Source organism: Lygodium microphyllum, chromosome 4 (assembly GCF_053477565.2).
Source record: "Lygodium microphyllum isolate KBCC chromosome 4, Lygodium_microphyllum_v1.1.10, whole genome shotgun sequence".
Lineage (NCBI taxonomy): Eukaryota > Viridiplantae > Streptophyta > Polypodiopsida > Schizaeales > Lygodiaceae > Lygodium > Lygodium microphyllum.
The window spans coordinates 128,230,914-128,255,567 of record NC_141138.1 but is presented as its reverse complement, the minus strand read 5'-3'; positions in this window follow the sequence as shown (position 1 = coordinate 128,255,567).

Sequence of the window (24,654 nt, the reverse complement as noted above, 5' to 3'; positions counted from 1 at the left end):
TGAAAATGGATAGCCTATCATTCTCACCGTCGATACAAGCCCAATTGGCATTGGTTGGGTAGTGGGTCAAGATGATGCTAATGGGAATATGTATGCCATTCGGCTTGGAGCAAAGGTCCTCAATGAACGGCAACGATGGTATTCTCAAGTCAAAAGAGAGCTTTGGGATGTAGTGACAGCCCTTGTGTGAGGAGTATTTTATGGGAGCTCATGTAGTGGTAGAGACTAATTGTCTACCTCTATGGGGCATGATAGTAAATTGCTCAACTCCTGATATTGCCATGTTACGATGGATTGCATATATAAAGTCACTTAACCCTGATTTTCAACATTTAGTAGGTAGAGAAAACCCCATGGCTGACATGCTTTTACGAGAAAGTTTTGAAGATGAAGAGGAGCTGATGGAAGATAAAGAGGACAATGTGATAGATGCTAAAAATGACTTTATGACAGTAGGGAATGAGTATGCACCTACTATTACTATACGTACAACTGTTATAACAGGGATTTTTGCAGTAAGAAAAGAGCTTACAGCCATGGAGAAGAGATGGGCAGTAGAGAGAAAGTATCATTTATGTTATGCTTCAGTGAGAACACAATTTTTGGAAGAGTTGTATGAGGAAGATTGGCTGAAAATAAGCCAATATCTCAACCTCATGACAAAGAAGACTGAATGGTCTAAAGCTGAATTCAAAAGGACTAAAAGAAAAGCTTACGGGTTTTTCTTGAAGGAAGGATATTTATGAAAGCATGCAAAGAAAAAGAGAGGACCTCCAGTACGTGTATAGGAAGATAGGGCTTCTCAACAACATGTGATGTAGGAGTTTCATGAAAGGTTATGGGCTAGACATAGAGGAGTTTGGGGCACATTTTCCAAGATCAAAGAGAAGTATCGGTGGCAAAACATGTATAAAGATGTGAAGCATTATGTGGAATCATGCAGTGTCTGTCAGATGTGTTCCATGTTAAAGCATAGAGATGGGTTGCAACCAACCTTTCCATTGTTTATGCATTACAAATGGGTATTTCATTTGGTTACCATGCCTACATGTTTATGGAATATGAGATATCTTGTTCTTGCACGAGAAGAATTCACAAATCAAGTGGAAGGTCGAGCTCTTAGTTCAAAGACTACTCAAGTAGTTTGCAGGTATGGTTGTGTTGGTAAAGTGGTTGCTGATAGAGGAGAATTGGATGTGGATGAGACTCGTGACTTCTTTTCACGATTGGATATCAAGCTGGCTTTAACTTCAGCCTACAATCCTGAAGCAAATGGCAAAAGTAAAAGAGGTCATCAATCTATCATTAAGGCATTAGCAAAGTCATGCAAGGATAGGAAGAAAGAGTGGCCAAGAATGTTACCTTTTGCTTTATGGGCTAATATGACCACTCATAGTGCAGTTACAAGGTATATGCCTACTAAATTAATGTATGGACAACAACCAATCATGCCTATTGAGGAGACTATTGCTACTTGGAGTGTTCTACCATGGGAAGAGGATTTGAATAGAGAAGAGTTGCTAGTCATATGCATTAGACAGTTAGAAAGAAGGCCTAAAGACATTGAGACTGCCATGAAAATTTTGAAGATTGCAAGGATCAAGAACAAGAAGAGGTTTGACAAGCGACACATACTTCGACCACAAGCTATACAAGAAGAGGACTGGGTACTAGTTTATGATAGCAGCTTGAAAAATCAGCATACTGCCAGGCAAAGCGGTTGTTTAGTCCATACATGGTAAGGTTTGTTTTTCACAATGCTACCTATGCATTAAATGAGATGGATGGGACAGCTCTAAGGATCCGAGTGGGCTGGAAAACGTATCAAGCTATTTAAACATAGAGAGTCTTCAGCAAATGAGTTGAAGGAGTTGGATACTGAGCATGAACATGAGAATATGGAAGAAGAAGAGGTAGAAGATGAAGACATTGACATGGCAGAGGATACTTCTTCTGACACTGTCGATCCATACGACTTTGGCACATGCCAGAGGATATGCAAGTGGGGTGGGGGGGGGGGGGGGGGGGGGGGGGGGGCAACTGGATGTCATGCCGCTAGCAGACATAGTGTAAAAAAATCTAGAATGCACTATCATTCGGCTTTCTTATTGATCTAGATAGCTAATGCCATATTAGTCATTAATGTCAGTACCCGTAGTGTGGATGGTTCAAAAATATTAGATTTTTAGACGTTTAGCCAATTTCTTATATTTTAGATATTATTTCTTGTAAAATATCCAAAATTTGTAGACAACTTCTAGAATAGGATGACATGTAAAAGAAAGAAAATAGCTTTCAGTCATTTTGGGAGGATTTTATGTAAAAAGAAGGATCCGCGAAATCGCGCAATACGTGATCGCAATTTTCAAGCAGTGAACAATACTCCAAATTGGGAGGAGGAGTGATCTAGGAGAAATCTGGCCATGTGTGCTAGTCTTTTATCTCCCTTTCGGAGCCAATGGAAGCATCACATTGGCGATCTGAGCAGCATAGAGGAAGGTATTGTTTTATGCACATTTTTGTCTACAAGAGATTTATCTTCTCATAATGCATAAATAAATTAACAAGCTCCACCTCTATGAGTATTCTTCTACATCTTCTATTTCTTTAAACCCCTTCTCTTCCATCTACTCCTCTCCCTGGATCTCCCTTCACCCTATTGTCTCTTATCCCCATGGTAGACTTTCGACCCCAAACACTCTGACACCATGGTGGAGAAGCTCTCCATCTTCTCCTCTCTTCTTCTCTTCTCTTGCTCGCGGCAATGGAGCTTGGAGCATGGATCTTGAGAATTGAACTCGCTTGAATCTTGCACTTGGATCGTGGAGCTACTGGAGTACTCACGAGAGGAGGCAACTCAATCAGGCATGGAGGTAAGCTCACTACACCCGTAGGTTGAGAGCACATACAGCTAGGTGAGAGATAGCCATTGCATTGGGCTTGAAATTCTTGAACAATAAGTGGTCCGTGGGTCTTGGTAGTTGGGCATGAGCTCACCTCTACATTTTGGTTCTGTTTCCGAGACCAATGGATTCAAGCCTTGAGTGCTTGTGTGCTTTGAATCGAGCATTGAAGTATGGTTTTCCTCGAACCGGTGCTTGAGCTAGATAGGTAGGAAGCAAGGGAGTTTGAAGATGTATTTAATCTCGTTAGTAAGTAAGTTTTTGGTTTTTTGGATTTGGAAAGGTAGGTTGGAGTAGTGTATTGTTTGCTTTGTGATTTGGATGCATTAGCATAGGAAAAAAACAAAGAAAAAAAAGGAAAACAAGCATTAGGATTTCTGCTATCATAACAAGGCAAGAGGATTTGATTTACTTGCCAATTTGTATTTTGGAGTTTATTTGCTATTCTAGGTATATACAATCCTTCATTAGGGTGTATTCTTACATTCTGGAAGTTTGTGTGACACCTCATAACCAAAATCATTAGAATCGAGTTGATTTTTTTCATCTTGGAAACTCGTTCGTAGGAATCGAACACTATTACCAAAGTCTGATTCCCAGAATCGAACGTTATGATTTTCAGACTTGGACCAACCCATCTTGTCTAATCGGACATACCTTGTCCGATTCTGAAAATTGGACATCCCATAATTGGGCACAAAAATCGAATCATCCAGAATCGGACACTCCAAATCGGACATCCCATAATAGAACACAAAAATCAAGACATCTAGAATCAAACACCTATCAAATCAGACGTCTGATCCTAGATTTGGACTCCCAGAATCGGATGCACAAAAATCGGACACACAAAAATCGAACCAACCAAAATGGAACCACTTGGACTCGGGCTGTCCACTCGGCCGATTGGACCAACCCAAAATCTTACATCAGATTTTAATGATCGAACTCGTGAGAATCGGATCTCTAAGAATCGGACAAAAAACTGTCAAAATTGAACAGGTAAATAGAATACAAATTTGGTACATTTAACCCTTGAAACTGACCTTGAGACCATACAGAGTCGAAAGCACATCATAGATCTATCTCTAGGCTAAAATCTAGAGCAAGTAGTTCAAAACTTGGCTACAAACAGTCCTTCAAATCGTACATGGTGTTTAGCGTAATGGCCCTGTAGGCCAAGGGGACTGCCCCCCGGACCCTTGCAAAGGGGGCTCTTTCCCCTCCGTACCTCCCCCAAGTAGTTTGGAGGAAAAACGTGCGTCGTGACAGGTTCTCCAAATTAGATCCTAGTGTAGCAATGGCTCTGCACAAGCATAGATTCTCACTTGCAAAACAGCAACCAAAAGCTCATACCCGAATAAAGACAAATAGACCCTAGAATCTCAATGGGCCAATCTAGCCAACAAGGGAAAAAAGGCCACATTAAAAAAACATGTATATATTGCATTTGGATTGCATCTAGTCCAAGTGGAATGCAATAACATCAAGCTACAACTATGAGGATAACTAGACATGACAATCCTAACGATAGATGCACCTTGAACATCACTACACAGACAACCCAAGACATTAGTAGAGAATCCACATCTGGCCATGCAATTCGAGACTCAAAGGCATGTATCAAAAGGCTTGAACTTATAAGCCAAGACCCGAAAGATAACGACATTGTATCGCCTACTTATCTTAGGGTCAAACTCATTGCAAAAAGAGAGCATAGTGTCAATTCTTTCATCGATGAAGGAGCTGATTTTAATATCTTGACCTATGAAACATGGACCCTACTAGGCCAACTAGAGCTCACACTAACTAATACCAACTCTTAATCCTTATGGGGGACACCCATAAGCACATATAGGAAAGTTTAAAATCCTTGTAACTATTGAAATGGAAAGCTTGCCTATCCTATTCTGTGTTCCTCCAAATAGTTCTAATTATGGAAAGTAAACCCTCCTAGGAAGACCCTTCAAAAGGACAACGAAGTGTGAGACCGATTATTTAGCACATAGGATACACTTGACACTATTGGTTGTGAGGATAATCACAACCTTTTAGTAAGGGTGACCTCATTAAACCTCGAGAGAAATACAAGGAATATATGACATACCAAGCAAGCCCAATAACGAGAGCAAGGACTTGTTGAAAGAGTTGATACAAGCACATGTTGAACAGAGAGAACTAGTGAGCGAGGCCATGCTTAAAACAAGAAGGTTATGAGATAATGCCAAGGATAGAATTTGGACTTGCAAATATCATAGAAGACCACAAAAGAAGCCCAAGACTTATAGACGAAGGTATCGATGGAAAGCCAGCACAATGCCACGATGGATATCCAAAGTGTTGCTACATGCTCAAGGGTATTATGCAGGTAACCGACAGATTTGGGTACCAAAACCCCCTGCTAAACCACCTCTGTTAGAGCTAAAGGCTAAATCATATCAAAAGCAAAGAAGCACAAGAGGAAATCTAAACGAAAATCCAAGTCTCGAGTCAACAACATTGGAGTGACAAAGCCCCTCACGATTGAAATCAAAAAACCAAACATGACTATTCGAAAGGTAGATCCTCAGCCTAGCATGCTTAACAAGCGGATATTAGATGTAACCGTCAAGTGTGCACAAAGAACACTAGTGCCCAAGGAGCCTTTGACTTCCCAAGAGAATAATAAGCACCACAGGCACAGCGTTGCTCATGATAAGGCTAATTGCTCAACAAAGCATATGGAAGAATCGTCTAATAGCCATGAGCAAATCTTCCAGCCGTGCCAAGTCCACCTAGGAGTCCCAAATCTCCCACACGCTCTTTTCCTAAACAAACACAGAAAGCACAATAACAGCCGTCAAGTGCAACTCCTCAATCCCAATCTCTATCTCCATCACAGCCTAAGGATATGCCTGTGCAATCCACTGTGACTAGCTCAATTGATGCTCGATTTGCACAAGTGAACGCGCAAAGGGCAACCAAAGACACGACCACCTTTTGTCTACCTAAGGACTTGACACCGTAATCTACCAACAGTAGCCAATCCACTGAACTAGCCGCTGCTCGTTCAAATCGGGAATCATAGCAGTCACAACCTTTGGCCATGATGATGCCCCTTATGAAACGTGTCCTTAGCACTACATCTACGGAAGAAATGTCACAACCAATATCCTTGACACCTCCAGTACTTCTAAAGGACCTGAAGCCTAGGCTTGAGGAGAAACCTCTCAAAGATTTGACCAAAGCGATAGCGCATCTAACTAATGAACCAGAGATGAAGTGCATGATGAAGCTTGATCACAAGCTTACAGCCATCACACATGCGTACGTCCATGTGAACGGCCAACACCAGAGCACACAAAGCTCATAGTCGAACCCCAAGCAACAATATATTTTCTCCCGCTATGCTATCTCGCTGAAGAAGTCATAAAGGATATCCCAAAATCCACAACTAGGGAATTGCGCTTGATACCCTCACTCTATACTGCTCAATGTGAGACAAACAAGGAAAATCTCAAAGCAATCAAACGAAAAGGGAAAGGACAAGGTAATTTTGTGCAAAAATGATACTCCAATTGGCAGCCAAAATTGGCCACCAACTAATGACACTTGATGAGCAAAAGAAAGTCCTTTGGACATCAATGCATGATCCCATGTACATTGCCTCGACCTCATTAAGAGTGTTGGCAATGGTCCATAAGGTCTAACTTTTTGCCACTATCCAAAAACATCCCTTGTACAATAAACTACTTCTAGAAGAAGATCTACACGTGGCTAGCAGGCTAAGAGTAGGGAGCATGTTACTTGATGTTAGCGCATGTCTTCTGCCTCACTCAAGACCCTACAATCCTAGATCTCTAGCTTGCCATCAATACAACCCTGACTTCTTCAGTTGGTTTTGTCCAAGGCTACATGACAGGAACCCTAAACCATCTCTTGGTTCTGCACTAGAGTCACCGAACCTCCAGAGCAAGAGAGAAACAGCTCTAAACATAACACCGGCTCTAATGAGAAGCAATGGAGGCATGTTCCAATGTGTAAGGACAAGAGTCTAGAGTAAACTCCCGCTCGCCTAGGAGCAACTACCAATGCAATCAGATGAGGAGCTAAATGGAGGGGAATTAGCTAAAGAGCTAGAGTCTCCAAAAAGAGAGGCAGTTATACCCTCAAAACCTAGCGAGGCTATTCAACATGCCACAGTTATGTCCCATGAGGACACACCAAAGGAAGAGAAGGCTGAGGCCGAACTAAGCACATCAATGGCTGACCTAGTTCAGGGTCCTAAATCTTTAAAGGATACACCTCAATTTCCCAATAAAAAGAGGAGAAAACAACGAAAACAACTGCAGTTGCAAGTGGCTGTAGTAGACACCAAGAAGATTGAGACCAAGAGTGCTAAATAGCTGAGGAATAAAGCATCGAATCCACCCGCGAATGAACCCATTGCCATCTCTCCTAACGGCAATGAAACCTTAGACATATCCATGTGTTCTGATAAATCAAAGCAACCATTACCATTAACGATTGCTTGCAATGCTCAATCCACTGACACAACAGAACTTACATTGACCAATCAAGAGTGGATACAACACTGTCGTAACAAGTTGATGAAACTATACTAGTCACATCCGAGGAGAACCATGACACAATAGTAGCAAAGCCTCAGGAGAAACATTAAAACCCCGAGAACATAAGCAATCCTAGCATTGACCAATCTTACTCATCTAGGCCTGAACCACTAGCTATGCTAAAGCCTAGGGAAACTCCCAAAACCTTGCATGAGATAGTAACCAAGCAAGCCTAGGGAAACTCCCAAACATACAAGTGTCACAAAGTGCTTGACCGAGTTGGATGCTAAACTCAAACTATTCGCACATAACTACGTCCTTGCAGACATGGGCACATTCCGTAGGGAGCAGCTTGAGGAATATTTTTCATATCCACTATCCTAGGAAGAGTAAGAATATCTTAACGGGCACTATGACAAGCTCCTACATGAACACATGCAACTCATCTCTAACGAGGAAGTCGATGAACTATGCTTAATTGTGACATTCAAGCGCAAGTGATATGCATCAAAGTCCACGCTATGGGATTTAGATAAGTGATGTCTTTTTGAGTTGCACATGTTCATTCTGGTTGAAGCATATGACTTGCATGTGCTCTCACGAGTTGCCAAGTGAATGCACAATGACACAGATCTCTGTATGGTAGCATTCAATGTCCAAGTCATCACAAGACCACCAACCCCACAAAGAACCATTATGGAGAAAGCGACAGAAATACCAAGAATAAAGAGCCATGATGGAAGCCCCGCTCCTGGAAGAGAAAATCACCCATGCAGAAAAAGCACACATTGCATTTGAGCATGGCCCAAAGCATAGTCATTGGCTACTCCCTCTCTTTCCTGGCCAAACTCTACGTCTGAGTAGAAGCCACATTCTCAACACCAACAATAATTGTTTCTTCATCAATGAGGATTCAATTTGCCAGATGCTCTGTCCCTTGTCCATGCATAGCTCACTTCACTTACTACCTCAATTGTTCTGGTGTCTTACATGTTACCAGGAGGTTTGCAAAATCTCAAGTGTATCTCTTCATCTCAACAATTATTCCTCTAGCATCATCCAGGCTAGTAACACAATCATCTTTGTAATATCCATTCTTCACAGCCTTGACATTTCTCAATTCAAATGAAAGGCTGATAGCCTCAACGTATTGCATTGGTTAAATTCATTTTATCCAAAAAAAGAGAGAAATTAAAAAAAGAGAAAGCAAAAAGAAAAGAAAAAAAAAGAAAAAAAGAAAAAAAAAAGCACCCATGATCACGGCACAGCACCTAGGGGTCCTCAAATTCGGTACGTCCAGTGACCTTGATCGGTTGGCTCTGTCCCTAGTCCCCTAGCCCTTTACACATCCCCCACCAATTGGTTAGGGCACATCAAGGGTAGGACATACCTAAGGAGCTTGTCATGGTTAGACCTGTTGCCCTGAACCATTTGCATGATTCTTTTTCGCACTCCATCTCAGTACCATCACAATCAATAGTGGTGAGCAAGGCACAAAAGACCATGGAAAGTACACCATACTCTTCAAACACTATAAGTAGCCAGCAGCTACCAAAAGCTAAGGCGTCAATGAGCTCAATTATGCTACGTCGTGTTGTCAAAATTACAAATGATGTCTCAACAAGCCTTCAAGTGTACTTCTTCTCAACATCCACAATTTTTTCCACCCCATTGAGCCCTCACTTCATTCACACATTGCTACAAGGAACCAAACCAGCAGACTTCTAACTACATACTATCTAAGTATACACATGCACTCGAATAATATCTACACCACAACTATACATAGTTTGGGTCCTCAAGTGCAGGACAATACTCTTGACTTGCTTAGAGTTTAACATGTCTCCATAACTAATCAAACTATGTCTTATGCACGATACAAAGATTAGCACTAACCCTTAGGGAGAGACCATATGAGAGGTTTTCAATTGCAGGTATTAAAGACTCCAACAAAAGTACTGTCAACTCTTCATCAACACTCATCATGCAAGCCCACCAAAGAATCGTCACGCGTAGAATCCCCAAAAACTAACACCTATGCCAACCATGAGTGCAACTCCTAACAAAGAACAACCCTATCACCAACCAATCATGCCAACAAAGTAACATCAACGACCTTTATCCGCACCACCACCAAAACTCCTCCACGGCAAACCACAGCAGTCCCTTCCACCCCACATCTTTGGTACATGCCAAAGCCTGCTACATATGACTGTGAGTGCCATAGGACTGGCACTCGTCTAGGAGGGGGGTAATGTTAACCCTCAGAAAAACAAGGTGGAGAATCCAAAAAATCTAAAGCTGAAGACAAGGCCAAGGAAAAAGTAAAACGGAAGACGAAGGTGCCCTAAGAAAAATCTGAAAACACAAGTGCAAAAAATCCCTAAATCAAGGAAAGAGGCGCGCAAGAAAAAGCACAAGTCAATACTTTTGTAAAAGAGCACAAGGCATACCATGATTTATTTTAAGAGTGCTGAGCTCTCACCCGTGCAAATTGTAAAGGTAGATGGGCGGTAGGAAGAAAGCTAGGAAAATAGGAGGACAATGGGAAAAAGGACCTAGGCCACGATCGACCATGTAAAAAAGGGGATAAGGGGATGATCGCCCAAAAGGGATTTAGGGTTTTATATATAAATTTGAAAAGTGAATGAGAAGCTCATTCTTGTGTGTAGCAAGAGCAATACTACTTAATTACACCTAAATGTTAAAGTCTAACCCATTTAGAAAGTATTGCAACTGAGCAGCAACAACTGGAATAGGAATATAGGTTTGTAATTTCCGAAAAACCTCCTTCAGTTTGTATATATATATATATAAATTTGAAAAGTGAATGAGAAGCTCATTCTTGTGTGTGGCAAGAGTAATACTACTCAACTGCACTTAAATATTAAAGTCTAACCCATTTAGAAAGTATTGCAACTAAGCAATAACTGGAATAGGGATATAGGTTTGTAATTTTCGAAAAACCTCCTTCGGTTTCTTGGCATACCCACCATAGACATTCTCATGAGATTCTTGACGTGTAACATTAAGGACACGTAGCCAATGCTAACCTCCCCTTTCAGGGGGCAAACTCTCGCCAAAAGCTCACAAAGAATAAGTCAATTGCGGTTATGGTTCCAGCCTCTAGGCTATGATACCACACTGCAGTGAGTCCCTTCAAAGTCATGTTGAAGAACATCATTAAGTGTCCTTCATCTTGAATCCAACAATTAAACATCAACTTCTGGAATTCATTGATACGTAGTTATGCATCTTCCTCTGCTAACCCATTAAAAATGGTTAGAGGAAACCCTAAAGCTAGCAAATCTATCGTTCCAACAGGTATAGCAATAGGTTGTGCCACCATGATAACAATTGGATTCCCTACAGGAGTTCGAACAACCGGAATTATAGCTCCACTCGAAGTGGATGAACTGATTGAAAGGAGGAAAGTACTAGAGCTTCCTCTTCCTAACAGACTATGCGTCAAGCTAGGGTTATTAAGACCCCACCCTTGCAAACATATTGGGCCACTCCCATGCAGAGAATATCTTCTATTTATTTCGGCTTGTTGTCTAGCTCGTTCAGCCCTTTTTTGCTTTTGAAGCTCAACTTGACAATCTTGTGAGTCTAGCTTACTAAATTTTGGCATACACTAATGAATAAGTCCCAATCAACCAAGATATGAAGACCGCTACTTATTAGCGACTCTCGGCAAACACACCACCTATCGAGACCTAGAATGAGCCCGCTTCCACTGGCTCTCTAGGCACTAGTCAAACCTCTAACACTCTTAGGACAACCCCACACAGCCTCACGGGCCAAGAGCATCTAAGGGACACACTACCCTAATTGCTAATGTAGATTTCATGTTTGTAGTTAAACGTAGTCCAATGATTGCCCCTCCTTACTCCTGAGAGGGAGATCCCACACATCTTGGTGTAGTACACCATCATGATACAAACATAAAGGAGACGCCCCTCTGGCTAAATGTCGTGGTCCCACTGCAGCTCTCCTATACCTTGCAGATTGGCCCCAAGATGCGTTGCTCTAACATAAAGCACATACGAACACACTTCGCTCTGATTTATTTCAAACGTTTCAAGATTTAAAATTTCTTCACTTGATAATTTTCCAAAGATTCAATTGTCTAGCCTACATCTTGGGTTTCCTCACAACTCCACGTAGGTCATGTGATTGGCAATCAATTGCTATACATCCAGGAGTTACCATGTGATATGCATAATGCAATTGAGGATGACACACCTCGTGCTCAAGCATTAGATGATTAAAAAATTAGCAACATGAGGTGCAAAGACAATCCTTTAATGATTTCCAAGCTACTCGTAATCGTAGTGTTGCTAGAGACTAGCACCGAGTTTCCTCGTACTACTACTCTCTCTTAAATTTAAATGGTGATTGGCCTGTATGCTATGCATATTCAAGAAAAAAATAGAATTTAAAATATTTTCAGCAACCACTCACTCTTACAACCCCTCTTTCCTCCTACCGTTTAGGTTTTTCATTCGTTAGATAGGTATAGCATTCATTTTTATGTAGTTTTTCATGTAAAAATCGATAAAAACCATACTCTAACATAGAAACAAGGTTGAAGTGAGGCTTTTCCCTCATGCTTCAACCTTATTATACATTCACGCACATAAAGCATATTTTTTCTTAATTTTTAGACGCAAAAATCCTCATTTTCTCCTTTTTTTATTATTTTTTCATATTTATTTTTCTAACAATTATCCTATTTTAGAATTATTGGTTTTTCTTGATCAAGTATGCTCAGCATTATTTCCATATTCATTTTCATCTCATATGAATCCAAAAAACCCCCAAATTTCATCTTTTCCATGAAAACCGCAACTTGCGGGTTTTGCATGTTTAGGAAAAAATTATTATACTAATGAATTTCCTGTTTTCCTTTAATATTTCTAAGAAAACATAGCATGGGGAACCAAAACCAATCATTCTCAAGCAATTTCTTTAACCATTTATCACGAAATAAAAGGAAAGATCACTTGCGCATAAAAATTGCAGTTTTGAGGCTCATATTTCATGATTGGGAGGTTGTTGACGCTCTTTCTTGGCCAATGACGCACTCTCTTAGCCCAATCTAAGATCTCTACCACTCCAACCAACGTCATTTGATCAACATCCTTCATCACACCCCACCTCTTTCTGTCATGAATTGATCCATATGAACAAACAGCAACAAGAGAGAGAGAGAGAGAGAGAGAGAAAAGAGAAAGAGTAGATTTTCAAAAATTTCATTCCCTTCATCATATTTCATAAGATTTCAGTCAAAATCTTGCTCTTCTTCCATAGATTAGAGATCCATCATTATTTCTCTTAATTGTTAAGGCATGAAAAGGTACAAAAATCCCCAAATTTTGAGATGCAAATCAAAAAATGCCCCCCACCTGATCAACATGATCAATGAATTTTGCATGGTTTTTCAGTGGTTCATTTCATTTATAAATAATCTAGCTCAAAACCTCCATGTTCACATGCAAACCAAGTGGTTTCTGCTCGTTTGAAGGGGCAAACAGACTCGAAATTGCTATCCAACTAGCCAAATGGCTTCGTGACATCAAAATCTATAAAGCTGGGACCCGTTACACGCTTTTCAGCTTTCGAATCATGTGGCTACTTCATAATGCAAAACCTTGCATGGATTCAATGGAAGGTCAAATGGACTCTAATTGTGACAAATCGAGACCTGCGTTGGGTTCGTGGCATCAAACTCCATCTAGGAAAACTCTAGCTCATCGATCTACAACCGTTCCATTTTCACATGCAAACCAAGTGGTTTCTGCTCGTTTGAAGGGGCAAACAGACTCGAAATTGCTGTCCAACTAGCCGAATGGCTTCGTGACATCAAAATCTATAAAGCTGGGACCCGTTACACACTTTTCAGCTTCCGAATCATGTGGCTGCTTCATAATGCAAAACCTTGCATGGATTCAATGGAAGGTCAAATGGACTCTAATTGTGACAAATCGAGACCTGCGTTGGATTCGTGGCATCAAACTCCATCTAGGAAAACTCCAGCTCATCGATCTACAACCGTTCCATTTTGCATGAAAATTTGATCTTTTACGACCCACCAAGCTCTTTTCCGCTTCAAAAAGGATCTTTAAAATCCACTCTTAGGTAGATATTTACAAAGGGATATATTGGTATACCTCAACTGAAAGAAATAAGTGAACACACACACAACATTATAGAAAGGTGAAGACTATAGATAGTGAATATTGAATACTTAAGGAAGATATATATATATATATATATATATATATATATATATATATATATATATATATATATATATATATATATATATATATGAAGACATAGAATACAAAGCTAAAGACGATAGAGAATGAATGTTGCATACTTATGGCAAATATGTACAAAGGGATGTATGGGTGTAACCGACCAAATATGTCGCTCGACTTGCATGAAAATTAAAATGTATATGTAACCAAGGGTAGGCCATCCTAATAGATCTAAACTAATACAATAATATAATCACATTAGCTAGTCAAAATTGGTCAACTACTTTACAAATAAGGGGATTAAAATCAAAATAATAAAATAATGAAAATTTTTGGAAAAAAGGCTATCACATGGCAAATCTTTTTGCCCTACTTGCCCTCATCCACCTGCGCAAACCTAACAACTACCCTAAATTGTTGTCTAACCTGCTCTTTTACAGTGTGATCTTATACAAACTGCCCTATACATGCATGTGTCTATCTTGGAGGTAACCAAATCTCTAATACCCCTCTCAAGGATGCCACACAAGGCTAACTTGATTTGGAATGCTAACAAGAAAAACCCAATCCTTGCAATTGTAACATGCTTTGGTGCACTTGCTCCATGAGAGGTTAAATAAATGTCTTCCAACCTATTAATAGAGCCATGACACTCATAGGTTGTACTCGACAAATTATGAAACTTCAAAAAGTAAAGCTAGTACCCTCAAAAGATTGGTCACTAGCTTTATTCCCCAATTAAATATACTTAAGCAAGAGAGGATAGATACGACAAATCATAAATTAGAAGTATTGATAACTTTCTTGTTGTCCCTCCTGGATGATGCATTGATTCATGATGGCATTTGCACAAACCATCCGCCTAATTGGTGCCAAATAAATATGTGCAAGCAAGAATATATTTGTATTCACAAGAAGCCTTAGATTAAGTATGTCCTTGAAGACATTTGTAAGAATCCTTTGATTCAATAACATGGATAGCTTATCTTCTAGATTAGTGAAAATGCTCCAATTAAGTGGAGTTGGACCCTATATTTATTAGTTCTTCTTCACTTCCACAATGAAGACTCTCATTTTCTCCCCTAAAAAACCTATGTGGAGGTGATGGAGTCAACCAAGAAGCAATAAAGGGAGTTTCTTATTAGAAAATAGAGCTTTTCCTTTTTCAATGAATTCTCTTAAATGAAATCCCTTTCAAGGAAGAAGCCTTAAATTAAGTATGTCCTTGAAGACATATGTAAGAATCCTTTGATTCAATAACATGGATAGCTTATCTTCTAGATTAGTAAACATGCTCCAATTAAGTGGAGTTGGACCCTATATTTATTAGTTCTTCTTCACTTCCACAATGAAGACTCTCATTTTCTCCCCTAAAAAACCTATGTGGAGGTGATGGAGTCAACCAAGAAGCAATAAAGAGAGTTTCTTATTAGAAAATAGAGCTTCCTTTTTCAATGAATTCCTCTTAAATGAAATCCCTTTCAAGGATTCATACTCAACCAAGTAATAGTTTGAAAAATAAGTACTTGGATGCTTTTTGGTTATTGAAGTCTATTTTCTAACAAAAAGAGATAAGATGGTTCATTTGAGATTTCTCTACTTAAGATCCATAGTAAGAGCATTCAAATAACAACTTTATAAAAAATGTGTTGTCATAGTTTAAAATCATCTATATCTTGTAATATTTCTAATATTCCCAAAACCATATGCCTCTCGTCAACAAGATTTATATTGAATGAAAACTATCCACTAATACCATTTATTCAAATCAAACAAATGCATGGAAGAATATGATTGCGCTTCTATCACAATTTATTTACAATTGAACAATTTTCATAACTTTGAGATATTGCACATGAAAGTTATACTCCATGATCTAATTAAAATATGAATGCAAGGTTACAGAGTTGTCTTGAAATTTCTCTTCCTCGACATCAAGATTTGCTAGCAATTCATGTCCATAACTTAACAAATTCTAATCATGTTGGCTCCATGTTGCAAGGATTGCTAAGCACTAATCTTCTTTGGGATCAAAAAGGTGTTGAATATCATTTAGCAATGCATATCTATTTTTGTTGATGAGGTTACTGAAAAATGTTAGAATACATTCAAGAAAACATGTTTCAATTTTTACACTCCACTCTTATCTCATTTTCTTCCACTATTGTAATGTTCTCACATTTAAACAAAACATTATCAAGTCTATACACTAGTTGGTTCTCAACATCTTCCTAACACATTTCTCTCTTCTCTTCAATCTCTTTATCTTTACTTACAATATTCTCAGTCTTCTTCTCTTGTATAGTATCTAAATAACAAATATCCATATACTGAAGATATACAAGAAATCCAACATCCTTGTGGACAAGAAAATATTGATGTTGAAACTGATGAAAATGACAATTTACCTCCCACTTTTTGAATTCCTCATCAATAAGGCTAAACCTTGTTTGCAAAGTTATTTTAGCAACATTGATAACTTCCACTATATCATTGTAATGGACAAATCCCTCGATCTCTAGTCATATATGATCTTCATTAACTTAAAATACAAAGTAGCATAGTTTAATATCTTCATTTTACAAATCCATCCTTACTTGATGTAGCATACATGATGATCTAACCTTTAGAATTACAAGAATATCCTCATTAAACCAAACATCAAAATCCACTATAGGATTTTTGCTAAAATTATCAAGATTTTGATCTAAAGCAACTAGACTACCACCAACATGATACCATCTATTATAATAAAAGCTAAAACTGAAATTTCTCAGTAGCAACTATATATTAATAAGCTATAGAGTCTCAATCTACCTTACATATAATTTTTTCTTTTATCCTAATGTCCCATCCCTCATCAACAAATTGTATGACATGATCATATGTTTATCTCTACACTGCAAGCATAACCTTTGATCTTCTTTTCTCAACATGAGAAAAAAATCAATAAATATATTAATAGACATTAACAAAATAACTTTGCTTCGCCTACTTGAGATACCAAGTTTTAATGATTTCTATTATCTCAAAAAACATTTTACATCTATAGTCCTTACTAGTAGCTAGATTTAGCAAAGGCCACTCAAAGCTTGAAAAATCTAACAAAGGAAGGGAGATATTGATCCTCATTGGTTGCATTGCATGGGAAATATATAAAAATGGTCATAAAAGAATATTGTATTCTCTACAAGCTATGTCTTCTTTCTAACTTTGTATATTTCTTTTCCAATCGAACTAATGCATAACATCAATAACTTCATCAATTAACTCGACCGATTGCAATTTCTCAAAATTAGAGAGATAGTCATCTACAAGACAAACAAACAAACATTATAATGAAAAACCTTTACAAAGTTCAAAAAATAACTTTAAGAATCAAATTCTTACAATTTGGTCTATGTATTGAAAGATTTAAAGTTTCAAGTTCCAAATATAGCTCTCTATACATTAACACATGTTGCACTAATACCTCTATTATGCTATTCATATTTACTCCAACCTTGAAATCTCGAATTCTACTCTTCTGAACAAAGATGAGCAAGCTCTCATATCTTCGTCTTTTTCCATGTTTTGCATGCTATATCATGATCCAAATACCCTTGCTAATGATAGTAAAAATCAACCTTCCAACTTTCTGAAATGATTTAAACATTGACATACATATGTGATTTTGGAGCTTAGATGCCTTTTTGAAGGTCAAATTTTTATATCCATGGTAGAGAGAGAGAGAGAGAAAGAGAGAACTAGGCTACCACAAAGGAACAAAAGATACGAATTTGAATTTAGATTAAATCTATCCAAACATATCATTAAATAAAAGTCACTAAGACTATATATCAATGTAAAAAATATACCATAATCATAAATATAAGAGATTAAAACCCCATATTAATAAAATAAATTTTTATTATTGTTTATTTATTTTACTTATTTATCTTTTTAAATAAAAAATCCATTATAAAAGCTTTGTTTCTATTGGTCTAATAGCAAAATCTCTCTCTCTCTCTCTCTCTCTCTCTCTCTCTCTCTCTCTCTCTCTTAAAGAGTATTTTCAAAATCTCAAAATTTCTCTAATACACAATGTGTGACTAGCCTTTCCCTTATTCAAATCACTAAAAAAATAAAAAATAAAGTGACAATGATAAACATCCATCACAATATATAAATGTGGGTATGCAAGTATTGTTAATGTAACTAATACATGGGTAACTAGACACATGTACCTTTGCACCTAACAACCTCCCGCTTAAAGATAAATTTTCCCCTAATAAAAGAGAATAAGAAAAAATTAACGAAGTACAAATGATAAGTACAATTAGATAAGAAAAGATATCATCTCCTTCAATGCCCATCAACTTTCCAAGAAAAACAAAGCGCTTCTTTATGAGACTTTTAGTAAATTCTACAAAATTTATCAATTGAGATCTTGTGATAAACTCAATGAACCTGTCCTCAAGAACTCTTAAATAAAGTGGTAATACATCTCAATGTGCTTCATCGTCGCATGAAAAACCAAATTCTTAGCCAACTAAATAACACTTCACCAAATTCAAATGCAATGTAAAAGCTACATGAAGTAACAATGATGGACATCCATCACAATATATAAGTGTGTGGGTATGTAAGTATTGTTAATGTAACTAATATATAGCCAACTAAGCACATGTCTTTATACCTAACAACCTCCCGCTTAAAGACAAATGTGCCTCTAAAAAGGAGAGAATAAGAAAAAAATTAACAAAGTACAAATGTGACTTTTAGAAAATTCTACAAAATTTGCCAATTTAGATCTTGTGATAAGCTTAATACACTTGTCCTCAACAAACTCTAAAACTAAGTGAAAATACACCTCAATGTGTTTCAACTTAGCATGGAAGACCAAATTCTTAGCCAACTAAATAACACTCACCAAATTTGAATGCAATGTAAAAATCGCATCAATAATGCCAAGGTCTTCCATCAAACATCCTCACCAAAGAGCCTCCTTACAAGCCTCCATGACTACGACAAACTCTACCTCTGTAGTAGATTAAACCATGCATTTATATAGCATAGATATCAAAAAAATACCTCTAACAAAAGTAAAAACAAAGCTAAACATAAACTTCCTAGTCTGCATGTCCTATATTATTAGAGTCAATATATCCAACTCTTGTATCTTGGCCGCTGTAACATATGTATAGAGCTATTGTACCTTTCAAGTACCTCGTGATACCCTTGACATCCCAATGTCGTCTTCTAGGTGTAACCATATAGCATGCTACAACTTCGATTGCAAATAAGACAAGTGGCTATCGTAGCATACATCAAACTATCCATTGTGTCTACTTGTTAGACTATGGACAATCAATCCAACTAACATTCACATGAGAAATAAAAGAATAACCAATAAGATTAACATCCTACAAATAAACTGCTCAATGATCTTCTAGATATACTTCTGTGAAATTCTAGAGCCTTGTCTTTAAGAGGCTCTAAAGTAATTCTATCTTCAAAGATGGCGAATTAATTTGCTCCTATGAGATAGTCTACAAGCAACTAACATCTCTAGGAGCATTTTTTAGATAAGACCTTAATTGTGCTATTGGAGAAATTGTTAAAGGAGATCTTCATTAATCCAACATGAGAGGAAATATCATTATATCAAGAACCAGAATGAGAAAAAATAGGTTTCAACAATACTAGTCTACTAGAAAGTCTTAATATAAACCTCAAGCATTTGAAGCACAACTTTATTGTTATACCAACCTCAACGGAAAATTCTGACTTGAATTTTCTCATCTTTAAAATTGATCAGATTAGCAAATTCTTCATACTGAAGAAGTTCATTAGCTGAAGCAAGCTCAACTTAAAAAATATTTGAGTTAACCTCAACAAATATCTATGCACACAAATATTGCCAATCTAATTGCAACAAAGGATAAATGCATCCATCCTAATTTAAGTGGTTAATGTTGCAAATAGTGGATGTGTAACTAAAGAAAATACAAGGGATACAAGTGAGCTCACTTGTCTTGTGATCCCTCAATCCTAAAAAGCTTCACATTTAGAAGAGTTTGCTTCTTTTTTTGCCATTATAGTATAAACCATCCAAAACATGATATTCAAAATTTTATCATACATATTTCTCCTAGAATTTAAAACATATTAATTAATTTACAATAAGATATAAGCATTGTCAATGATTGCCAATGGCTAGAAATTCTTATTGTAAATGTTAAGTATAAGGTTCACAATGCTCCAATACTCTTACTTGCCTTATGTCAATGATGCTAGAAAAGCAAAGGTCAAGTTAGTTCAATAGAGCATCATATCTTAGTTGTTTCTTCAATTCTCCACTTAAATAAAACTTCCATTACCTAATAAGAGTTTCAATCCAAAACGAGAGAGAGAGAGAGTAAAGCTAGCTCAAAGTTTCAATTTGGTGTTCTTTAAAGTGTTGTTCCCAACTAACAAGAAAATCTTTAGCAAAGGTTCATGTATACCCACACTTATCACTCTTTGAAACCAAAATGCTTAAGAACTAAGACAAGACCTAAAATAATTAGATGTGCAACAAGCCCTAGGATATTTTCACACTTTCAACTCCATTTAAATTCATCTTCTAAAGTTTTGCTTAACCAAATTATTTTCTTATTTGGACAAGGGTGAAGGACATGGAAGTTCATTTCTTTCACTCCTATCTTTCCCACGTCATTATCTCCATCTTTTGATCCTATAGCATAATGTTTTCACACATTTTTGTATTCATGGGTGCTTATTGCCTGTCCTTTTATCTTCCTCCAACTTTCATGGCCAAGTAGGTTATATGCATGGATTGTTTTATGGCATATATTTTGTAGGAATTTAGAGTAGCTTGATAGTTAGAGCTCCATACATGGATACCATATCTTTCACCCCTATCCTCCTACCCACTTCATATTTTCCTTTCCCAATTTCTAAAGCATTCTACTTTCATAGCCTTCTACCGTCATGAGTGCCTATTACTCATTTTACCTCATCTTCTAACGTTTCACGAGTACCTATTGCTCATCTTTGAGCATTACTTCATCAATTTTAACTTTGATATCTCCTATCTATATCTACTATCACATCCATGCCTTCCTTATGCCTATTGCTCATCTTTGAGCATTGCTTCATCAATTTTTCCTTTGACATGTCTATTGTCACATCCATGCCTTCCTCATTAATTGCAATGGAGGATTTGTATTGATTTCTAAGGGCACAAATTGGCAAAATGATTAGGTTATCTACACGACCTTCCCACACCATCTAGTTTCTCCTTTATCTCAAGAATTTCCAAGGATTAAACTCCCATATCCCTATTACAAGCTCTCCTCTCCCCTTTTAGGATTGGGGAGGGACATGGAGGATGTAACAATAATGGCACACAACTAACCATGAGATTCACACCAAAGTATTTACAATGCCAACTATGCATGAAAGAATCCAATTTCTTAGTTTGATGACCAACCAAAACTTGAAACAATCCCTTTCCGACAAAGCAAATATACACCAGCAACATTATATCATTAGTGCCATTGTAAATTCAATAATCTTTTCTTCAAGAGAACCCCCTTGAATTAAAAGACTTAGTACAAACTTTTCCTAAGAGAGCAAACTCAGGCTAAGCAACAATGCAGCTTGCGTGTATAATGGAATGATTTCGAAGTTCTATCCTTCCCAAAGGCACGACACATGAAATAAAAGTGAAGACCAAAAAAAGAGAAATCGTAAAATCCCTAACAAGCGGCCTCCAAAGGAAAAGATAACGTGATCTTACTAGCTAGACTAGGCAAGAAGAGCATTGCTTGTCATCTTGCATCACAAATTTTGCACAATCGATTGCAAATAACAAACAATGAGATGAGATGTCCCTCACAACTAATTAAACACAAGAATGGGAAGACGCCCTGGAGAAAATCCTGTCATTCAAGAAGTAAAGATGTATGCTGATTCTGCTATATCAGAAGAGATACAATCCAAGCTTTCTGTTGCCAAATTAGATGCTTTCTCAGCTGTCAAATCTCCTAGACGTCCAATCTCCCAGAATGGTAAGGCTGGGATCAAGCTTCCGAATATAAATAAAGCCTAAAAAGTACTAGTAAGATGCACACTTTGGCTGTTAGAAGAGCTTTTGCTCTCTCGTCTTGTTTCTCTCGAACATGTAGATCACAGCTGTTGACGGTCCATGCCCATCAACCTTGTTTCTCTGGTCTTATGTCACCCATTTTGCAGGGTGTTGCAGGAAGAATAACGTGGGTAAGTCAATCAATATAGGCACTACACTCCAGGCTAATCCGTCTAAAATGTTCCTTCAATGCCAACCAAAATGCATCCGCCAACAGCTCTCGACGCGAATCGCCTGACCATTGCCCTTGACACTGGTTTAAATTTGTATAAAAGAAGATAGAAACCCTTACCGATCTATTACACAGCCGATGGCACGCATGCTTGCCTGCTACTTTACCTATCGAAGCAAGGCTGGGGATCTCCAAAGGACAGACGATATGCAGTCATACTAAAGCATCGTCGTCATGCATAATTATCCCGTTCAGAGACATTAGGCAGCGAATATGTCGCAGTCTATTATGAAGGGAAACCAAAGACAAGATGGGCTTCCCCACATCTTCAGACAGCAGCTTTCATGTCGGACCCATGCGGCAGTTCAAATCCATACCATGGCAAGGCGTGGCACTGCTGACTCAGGGGAGGGTCCACGATTCGACAGAAGCACAGGCGAATGGACCTCTCTCTCTCTCTCTCTCTCTCTCTCTCTCTCTCTCTCTCTGAGTGGTGTGGCTGGGGCTTTGAAGGCGGAAGACATTATTGCGAGGCCTCCTGCCTGTACTCTCCCCAGTGCCGTGGCTGTAGCCCTCCGACAGGATTCAAGAAGCAGATTAAACTCTTACCACGGCACAGTGGGTAGAACCTGCTGGCTCATACAGAAGGGCAGACTACTTCCTTAGAGTCTGCGGCAGCACAAGTTATATAATGCACTGTGCAAACCCAAACCCTAGACCCTATTGATTGATTACAATACCTAGGTTTAACTTTCAATCTCAATGTGTCATTAGGTCGGCCCCAACAAACCCTACTGCAAATCTCAAAGGGCTCACTCATCTCGTCCATTTGGGCTGCCCAATCGCATTTCAACAAAAGATTATCGCAAAAATCCATTATATGAACATACCGGATGTGAAATGGTTTGTGCCATCATAGCTTGCGCACATGATATACGCGTGAGTGGAGGTCCATCCCTGCCACATTGGATTTAACCCAACGGAAACCTGACATCACGCACATGAGGCAAAAAGTTAACGACCATTGGAGTTTTTTTTTTCCCCCTTATTTATCTTTGCGTCCTCTCTCTGACTCCCACGGCCTCCAGCCTGCGCAGCCCCTTCTTAACCCTGCGCCTTCTCCCTGCAAGCAGAAGGCGCAGCCCCTTCTTAGCCCTGCGCTGGTAGCAGCCATCAACAACAGCAAGAGCAACATCGTCACCCTAGTCTCCTCGTAGATGAGGCCGCTAAACATACACCATACCCTCTTCCTCCTCCCATAGCCGACACTCCTTTGCACAATGCACCCTCTTCCTTTGTACCTACTTCTAGAGATACTACTACTACAAGAAGATGCCGCACTATCAACATCTCTCCTTGTCTCATTCTACATAATATTCATACTCATTTTGCAGTCCACACCTCTTTTGCTCGACACATTTTTGTCATCCATTTGTACTCGGGATTGGTGGGTTTTTCCAAGGCAACACACATTTTGGCAACACGTACAATAATCAATTTGGGTGCGAGAAATTGATGTCCAAGATGACCTTTATCGAAGAAGATATAGGGTCTCTTACAGGGGATTCCACATGCTCCTTCAACAACTTGCACCCTTTTGGCCACATCCCAAGCTTGGAAGATCATGTGTTTGTGATCCAAAACAACCCGAGAAAGCACTCAGTTGTACATTGCTTCGTCTCGCACACAACGAGTCTACCCATCACATCGTTGATACCTTCAGAGTGGGTGAGTCTACAATAAGAAAATATTGCCATATGATTGTTCAGATATTGGCTTTTCAACTACGACCAAGGTACATCAGTGTTCCAGAAGGCCAACGCCTAAGGAGTATTATCTCAGACTTTCAAGCATTGACAATGTTTCCAAATGTGTGTGGGGCTATTGATGGGTCTCACATACGGCTTGCCAGGAAGCCAAATCATGAGGACATACCTACTCAATATTGGTGTAGACATCACTTCCACTCGGTCCTCCTACAAGGCGTTTGTGATGCTAGAAAGCGACTATGGGACATTTGTGTCATGGCTCCTGGAGGCACAAATGATGCGGCTCATTGGAAAGCTTCATCCCTTTACAAAAAAATACGAGGAAAGGAGATCCTCCAAGAACCAGTATTGCAGCTTCACAATGTTCGTGTCTTGCCATATCTCTTAGCTAATGGAGGCTATGGTGCTTGTAGTCATCTAATTAATCCTTTCAGAGAAACTCACCCTCCAGCGTCCGGCAATTGGAAGTTATTTAACAAGCATCTTTCTAGAGGTAGGGTTCACATTGAGAATGTTTTTGGCATGCTAAAAAATAGATGGCGTATCTTACGCGACATCAATGTAGACCTTCATTGAGTACCCATGTATATTGTTGCTTGTTGTGTTCTACACAATTTCTTGATGGAAACAAACAATGAGGAGCTCAAGGAGGATGACATTGATCCTCACCCTAATGACCAACCCGTACCTCGCATGGAGAGATCCGAGCATGAGGAAGGTCAAGCTCTTCGGTAAGCTATATTTGATGAGTGAACCTTGTGTATGCAAGTCACTCAATGATTGTCATTTGACCCATTGTGGCTACTTGAATGTTAACACTTCATGTTCTTCAAAGCACACATTGGCATTGTGGCTAC